Source organism: Schistocerca nitens, chromosome 1 (genome assembly GCF_023898315.1).
Source record: "Schistocerca nitens isolate TAMUIC-IGC-003100 chromosome 1, iqSchNite1.1, whole genome shotgun sequence".
Classification (NCBI taxonomy): domain Eukaryota; kingdom Metazoa; phylum Arthropoda; class Insecta; order Orthoptera; family Acrididae; genus Schistocerca; species Schistocerca nitens.
The window spans coordinates 59,650,894-59,658,246 of record NC_064614.1 but is presented as its reverse complement, the minus strand read 5'-3'; the positions used below and the strand labels follow the sequence as shown (position 1 = coordinate 59,658,246).

Genomic DNA, 7,353 nt, shown 5'->3' with positions numbered 1-7,353 from the left:
ATGGCGAGGCATGACAGAATCTCTGACCAGAGAGTTATTTATCGTTGCTAGTCTGCGCATGACCGCGCGAGTGTTCAGTTGCACTCTGTCTGCGGTAGTAGTCAGTCGGTAGTTGCGAGTGGGAGTTGCGTGTAGGGAGTCGCGAGGAACAGTTGCGAGTTGCAATGAGCGGGCGTCGACATGGGTCGGCGGCGTGCTCTCCTTACATCTCTGGTCACGGTTCAGGACGAGGTATATTGTTATTAAAGATAATGAAGCAGCATTGCGCTCAGCTAATAACACATGTTAATTGTAATTAATTTTTTCAAGAATTGCCCCAATAATAATTTTTCTACAAAGTAACCTTTTTTAAAGAAAAAGATTCATTTCAAGTTGAATAATATTTCCTATGCATTCCCTCCAAGAATCAAAATTAAACATGGGCCAGCATTGCACGGAGCTGTGCCGAAAAATAAGAGCAGATGTAGATGTAGTTTACTGAGGTAACAATTTTGGTTTCTCTATTCAGGTACAATTATTTCACAGGGCCGAAGGTCAGCGCATCTGCCCTTATAAAATTTATCATGTTCATCTTAACGTTAATCTTGTGGGGATTTAACATTTTTGCACATTTTATTTAATTGAGTTTCATTACTGTGGGAAGCTAACATATGGCTCTAATTGCATTATCATTCAATCCTTGTCTTTTTTTTTTTTTTAACTTTGTAGAAAAATTATTATTGGGGCAATTCTTGAACAAATTAATTACAATTAACATGTGTTATTAGCTGAGCACAATGCTGCTTCATTACCTTCAATAACAATATACCTCGTCCTGAACCGTGACCAGAGATGTAAGGAGAGCACGCCGCCGACCCATGTCGACGCCCGCTCAGTGCAACTCGCAACTGTTCCTCGCGACTCCCTACACGCAACTCCCACTCGCAACTACCGACTGACTACTACTGCAGACAGAGTGCAACTGAACACTCGCGCGGTCAAGCGCAGACTAGCAACGATAAATAACTCTCTGGTCAGAGATTCTGTCATGCCTCGCCATCGCTGTACTGAATACATACATGTTTCAGCGTATGATGCCTTCTGCTGTGTTTGTGGTGTCTTGCCTTTCAATTCTTTATTTGTAAGTTGCAGCGAATTTTAAACAATTCTTAATTTATTGCCATTCCTGGGGTGTAAGGCCTTCTGCCCAGATCACAGTGGCTTGTTTTTAAAAACATTATCTGCTGTGTCTGTATTTAATGGTGATTTGCTCAATTGTAACTCGCTGAAAACACTATTATTTACACAGTTATTTATTCCTTCATTAATAACGAGCGGTATTTTTATTTATCGTTGAGTCTGGAATTACTGGTATAAAATAAATTGTGTATAACTGTAAAAGGCAATCAATAGTAAGTGATCACGGCCCCGCCCACAATCGTAACCGAATCCTGCCTTCCCTTGACTACCAGGCTTCACCCCAGAGACAAATGCGTGAACAATATACGCAGATGTGTGCGGTTGAGATAGGACGTGTAGTTATCCTCAAAGAAGCTGGTTGGAGCAATCGGCGAATCGCTCCACATTTGAACAGCAGCGATACCACTGTTCGACGAACACAGCGTCAAGCAGGAGCCGGTGGACCCAGAGAGACGACAGAGCGTGAGAACCCAGCAATCGTCGGAGAGGCGCCCAGAGCCTATTACCATCGATCCGACATGTTATCGGTGCTTCAGTGACTATAAGGACCATTAATAACCGTCTTACAGAAAGGGACCTGTCCTAAGGGCGCCCCTTGCGCCATCAAGCCCATTTGCAGTGGTTTCGGGCGTATACGGCCTGGAATCTCATTGCCTCGAGCGGGATTATCGCAGTGATAAATACCACTTCGACCTAAGCCGCGATGGCCAGCGAGAACGTGTCTAGAGACGCACCAGACAGCAGTGGGACACCAAACTGACTATCGATGGCTGTATGGTCCGCCAATCAGGAATGGAAATGAGCGTGTTGCTTCATTGGCCGGGAGGCCCCTAATGGGGCAGGTCCGGCCGCCTTGGTGCAGGGCTTATTACATTCGACGCCACATTGGGGAACCTGCGCGTCGGATGGGGATGAAATGATGATGAAGACAACACAACAACCAGTCCCTGAGCGGAGAAAATCCCCGACCCAGCCATGAATCGAACCCGGGCCCCTGTAAGTTTGTTACTTTAATTTGCTATGTAAGCGTTACTGCTCGCCAATAAAAGCGGGTTAAAAGCTGTGAGCTGTCTGGGGAAGTTAATCTTGCATTACTAAGCAACTGTTTCATCAGGTATCTAGTCTAGGTTTACCAAATTCCCAAACAGACTAACATTAATTATAATCTTTTAATAGTCATACAACAACCGGTAATATATATATATATATATATATATATATATATATATATATATATATATATATATATATATATATAAAGAATTTAAATAAAAAGAAAGAAATCAGTTTATATTTGGAAATTTATTTTAAGATTGATCATTGAAATTTCAGCATATTACACTTGATTCCTAACTAAACTGGTGCCTTATTTAGGATTGTGAAAATGTGAGATTGCAATCTTACGGAACACATCAAATATGGAGCCAAGATTGGGAGACTGCATACAACACTGCATTCTTAAAACAACACACAAAGAACGTTGAAACGCATGCAAGAGAAAGTTAACCACTACAAACAGATTCAAATTTTCACCCAAAGAAATTACGTTCGTAGCACAATCCTGCCCGTCATGTAATTACCACTAACTCTCTGTGAAATCTTCCCAAAAAGAATAGCTGAGGGCTACTTTGATGATTACACCACATGCTTCACGTGGTCAACTTGGTTTACACAAAGCGTATAACTCCACAATAATTTTGATAATTAAAATAAATTAGATCAAAAGCAATTTCCAAAAGAAAAACCTCGAACTGGTTATTAACGTCTTACTGTTAACCTGACGGGTCAAACAGTTATATAAGCGCGTGGTACTGGTCTCGCAAAGTACATCCCACGTGGGTTGAACATAAAGAAAAGTTGGTATATTGAAAATATTGTCGAGACGCGACGTTATAATCACACAAGCATTCGCATTTAAGATTGATCTTAGTTAGAGTTACTGATCAACACGTGGTTCCACCTTACTCATAAAGTAGTGACAAAGCAACTACCGGAAAATAATCTGAACTTCACACGACAATTACACTGCGATGCAATTTAAGATAACCTTAGATATTTTAGAGCTAAACCCGAAATAAAGGTGTTTAAATTTTCAGTTAGGCTGAACTTAACAAATCCATTGTCCTACGGACTTAGCAGACACGCGCTTAGCCGGAGATCTTACCACTTCAGACGCTCGCCGCGGACAGACTGACCTGGGCTCCTACCTGAGGGGTGGCTCACAAATACAAACGGAAGTGACCAGAGGGGCAGCTTCCTATACCAACCTGACAACGGACGGACAGGACCATACTAAGGATAGAAACCTCTTTGCTTTTAGAAAGCGTAGCTACCTGTTCCGACGTTGGTCCTACTGTTCTCTAGCAGACAGCCTTGTCTGCTACCCTCAAGCATGCAACTAGAAATACGTTTGCTCATTCATCCTCTCACACGGAAGGGAAGGGGGATGACAGTATCTTATCATATACAGTATATAAAAGAAAGCGGATGTAGGTTCCGTATGAGACTGTGTGACATGAATTACATATAAACTGTGTTTTAAAGTGTAGTAGTGTGACAGATCGTTCTTGTTTATGTGTAAAAGTAACACGTTCCACTACTCAGTCTCCTCCCAGATAGTCAGAAACGCCACAGTAAATTTAGAAGAGGAATTTATGCCGTAAATGATAACAGATTTAAGAAATTAAACATGAAAGGAATCCAACAGAGACCTTTCGCCCCTTAGGACGGCAGTCCGTCACGCTGACCATTCAGCTATCGGGGCGGACGCCAATCAGGAATGATGGTCAGGGATGCCATTTACCATTTCGTTGTAGGACACCTTTGGCTGTCATCCACGTCACTCTTACTGCACAGCGGAACGTCAACATTATTCTACATCCCGTTTTATTGCCCTTCATGGAAAGACTTACATTTTACCACGATAATGCGCACGCACACAGTGAAAGTTTCTGTCGTTTGTCTACATGTCTGTCAAACCTTACTATTGAACAGCAAGGTCACCGGATCTCTCCCGAACTGAGAATGTTGGAGCATTATGGGCAGGGTCCTCTAACCAGCTTGGGATTTTGACGACCTTAAGGCGACAATTGGACAGGATATGTAACAATATCCCTGAAGAGGATATCCAACAGCTCTACCAACCAATGCCAAGCCGAATAACAGCTTGCCTAAGGGTCAGAGGTGGACCAAAATGTTACTGACTTGCTCCATTTGTGGAGCTCTTTCTCTTCAATACATCAAGTTTTTCTGAAATTGTAATCATTTCTTTGTCTGTACATGAATTTCACATCTAGCGCTTTCCGTCTCATTCGGATAATTTTTTCGCCGTGAGTCGATTTTTTTTCTTTTTTTGTTTCTTAGAGTGTAGTTTACAAACGACTCACTATATCAGGAAATGGGTTCTCATTAACGATAAAGCCTAGTGAGACCTGTGTGAATATCATGTGTAATTTTTACCTATTGAAATATTGCAGGTAGTGGGTTTTTTCTGCTTTCCTTTGTCATCTCCTTCTTTAGATTTTAGTCATCTAGGGACGAACTTGTAATCCCACCTCCTGATTCTTGAAAGAATCGAACTATCATGTGTATAGCATCTTCAAACGTTTGATAACTTTCACATTCGGTTAACATGTTAAATATGTTAACATTTCAAATATTCTACATTAAACATGGAAAAACCTAAACGTTTTAAGAAAAGCTACCTTTTCACGCATCTCTGTGTTTATGACATCACATCTTCTTAACTATGTGTTGGCAATGGTGTAATTTTACAGGTATGTTCAGCGGTTTGTGTGGACACTGTTTCCAAAATGTGTTGCAAATGAAGTTAGTAGTAAAGAAATGATAAATTGTAACTTCATTACTGGTGTTCTAGTTTTTTGCATAAGCAGCGAAAATATAATGCCTGATAAACATTTTTAACACATTTTTATTAGGTTGCTTTCTTGCCTCTCTGTTTGTCTGTAGCCTGCCGGTGTGGCTGAGCGGTTCTAGGCGCTTCAGTTTGGAACCGCGTGACCGCTACGGTCGCAGGTTCGAGTCCTGCCTCGGGCATGGATGTGTGTGATGTCCTTAGGTTAGTTAGGTTTAAGTAGTTCTAAGTTCTAGGAGACTGATGACCTCAGATGTTAAGTCCGATAGTGCATAGTGCTCCGAGCCATTTGAATCTTTATTTTTTTTTTCTTTTTGTCTGTACGTCAAGGCTTCAACAATCTAAGCACCTTGAAATGGATCTACGTTCGTGTAGTTACGCTAATATGAAGGGCCGTACAGAGGATAGAGTAGCATGGATAACTGCATCGAACCAATCTTCGGACTGAAGAAATGCATCAGCTTGTAGTGAGCCTCGCGTTTCATTGTTTATGCGTCCAATAAATTAGAGCCATGATAGGACAGGACCATTTCTTCCGTAGTAGCAAATGTGTACACACTCTGCAGTGGAGTGTGCTCTGATATGAAACTTCCTGGCAAATTAAAACTGTGTGACGGACCGAGACTCGAACGCGGGACACTTGGCCTTTTGCGGGCAGGTGCTCTACCGTCTGATCTACCCAATTTCGACTCAGGACCCGTTCTCACAGCTTCAATTCTGCCAGTACCTCGTCTCCTACCTTCCAAACTTCAAAGTGAAAATCTCATTCTGGAAACATCCCCCAGGCTGTGGCTAAGCCATGTCTCCGCAATATCCTATCTTCCAGGACTGCTAGTACTACAAGTTTCGCAGAAAAGCTTCTGTGAAGTTTTTAAGGTTGGAGACGAGGTACTGGCATAATTGAAGCGGTGAGGACCGGTCCTGTGCCGTGCTTGGGTAGCTCAGATGGTAGAGCACTTGCCCGCGAAAGGCTAAAGTCCCGAGTTTGAGTCTCGGTCCGACACACAATTTTAATCGGCCACAAAATTTCCTATCTCTAGTCGTTCAAGATGTGCTGTTTTTTGTGAACGTGAGTGTAGTTAGCTGTGACTATTGTGTTGTGGCAGGGACGTTTCTATTAACTGAGCATCAGGCAACATGAATTCGCCAGGCGGACACCGGGGGGAACACGGGTCCATCCTAAGCCCTTAGGAAACAGGACCCTCAGCCCATTCACTGCAGCCGAAGGCGCTGCAGGCTTTGACGGGTTAGTGGTGGTGGTGGTTGGTGTTTAACGTCCCGTCGACAACGAGGTCATTAGAGACTGAGCGCAAGCTCGGGTTAGGGAAGGATTGGGAAGGAAATCGGCCGTGCCCTTTCAAAGGAACCATCCCGGCATTTGCCTGAAACGATTTAGGGAAATCACGGAAAACCTAAATCATGATGGCCGGAGACGGGATTGAACCGTCGTCCTCCCGAATGCGAGTCCAGTGCGCTAACCACTGCGCCACCTCGCTCGGTTGGACGGGTTAGCGCAGGCTTTGACGGCAGTAGATGGCACCTGATGAGCCCTGAGTTCATTGACCACCCTTACATCTCGCTGTCCTGGCGAATGTGAATACAGTGCTTCTGCCAAAGGCGCTTGAACCCGTGCTGTCCTGAACGGCTAGAACAGATAACATCTCATCGTAGCGTGGGAGACACGCACAACTCCTCCATAGGTAAGGCGTTGTGTTCGCAACTTTTGTGAGCGACAATTTGGCACAGATTGTCGCACCCAGTTCCCAAAATGTTGCTCCGAACATTCTAGAATATGGGCGCAGGAATGTTGTTAGAGGATTTCCGATTAGGAGAATTAGAGACACAGCCACAGGTTGGCTTAAAATGCAGTTTTCGAGGGCTCATGCCATGAAGAAGTAGAGAGGACAAGCTTCTGGCTTTCGAGCGAAGTTCTACGAACAAGCAGTTTCTCGCTCTCGGGCTGAGTCCTTCGTGCTGAGATCTTTCACGTTCTGGGTAGAGACCCTCCGTGAGCTGTTGACGCAGAAGAGAAAATGGGACAGCATGCCAGACTACAACAACGCCTGCAGCTTCATCTACCTCGTGTCATATATTTTGCGTTAAGTGTTGCCGCGATGTGGCGAGTCAGAACTCGTCATGATGATAGGCGCGTTTTTACAATTTAAGTAACCATTTTCTTTCGAGGTAACTTTTTGGCTATGAGTGTGCTCTTTGGAGTTCTTTTTGTTTATACTCACTAACCTACTGATGCAATCATCACCACTGACTTAATTCCGCGTTTAAGTTCAGCCATAACAGAC

The 7,353-nt window shown here is 43.5% G+C and overlaps 1 non-coding gene across 1 annotated transcript; it reads right to left on the bottom strand.

Annotated features, from left to right (window-relative positions):
- Positions 1-6,476: 6,476 nt before the first annotated feature.
- Trnaa-cgc (transfer RNA alanine (anticodon CGC)) lies at positions 6,477-6,549 on the bottom strand. Its single transcript has one exon. It is a non-coding gene; the product is annotated as a tRNA-Ala (tRNA).
- Between the last annotated feature and the right edge of the window lie 804 nt (positions 6,550-7,353).